Raw genomic sequence first — 950 nt, 5'->3', positions numbered from 1 at the left:
AGGTGAAAACAAAAACAAATTTCTAAAATAAACTAATTCTTACTTTGGTTTTCAAAAATCTTTAAGCCAAAGAAAACCTGGAAATTCCAATAAATACCATGGGCTCATTTTTTTCAATACTTAGATTTATACAATGTATGTACATCAGATATTTCCAATCTTTCCTATTAGGATTTAAGACTGTTACAAATTTTCTCTTTTTAAAATGGATTTATGAAACTATTTGTGGAGCTTTTTTCAACATTTACATTCGGGGTACAGGTGCAGATGTGCCGGTTTGTTACACAGGTAAACGTGCGCCAAGGGGGTTGGTTGTACAGATGATTTCATTACCCAGGCGTTAAGCCAGTATCCGTTCACTCTATTTCCTGCTTCTTTCCCTCCTCCCACCCTCCACCTCCGATAGGCCCCGGCGTGTGTTCCTTCCCTCTAGGTATCTGTGTGTTATCATTTAGCTCCCACCTATAAGTGAGAACATGCAGTATTTGCTTTTCTCTTCCTATGTTAGTTTGCTGAGAATAATGGCTTTCAACACCATCATGTCCCTGCAAAGGACATGCTCTCGTTCTTTCTTTTATGGCTGCATAGTATTCCCTGCTGGTTATCTACCACATTTTAGTTCTTAAAACAACTAAAACAGTCTTTATCCAAGACTTATAAATGTTCAAAAAGGCAATTAAAGGTTATCTTTTACTATTTTCTACCTTCAGAAATGTTTTTGTTTGAAAGGAGGGAGGAAAAGCTTCAATTGAGATTAAGTCCTAATACTCCAACTTTAAATCTCTCAGCTTGCTCATGCCCAGCAGGTAAACATGAAGTTTTCAAAGATGGAAGGATCCTGAGAGATAGTAGAATACGCCTGCCACATAATAGGTGTCTGGCTTATGTCTGATGACTAAATGGACTGAAAGAATGGATAAACGCAGCTTGGGAGTTCAATATTTTTAAAG

This window comes from Mandrillus leucophaeus, unplaced genomic scaffold, assembly GCF_000951045.1.
Source record: "Mandrillus leucophaeus isolate KB7577 unplaced genomic scaffold, Mleu.le_1.0 Scaffold1298, whole genome shotgun sequence".
Classification (NCBI taxonomy): Eukaryota; Metazoa; Chordata; class Mammalia; order Primates; family Cercopithecidae; genus Mandrillus; species Mandrillus leucophaeus.
This window is presented reverse-complemented; position numbering follows the sequence as displayed.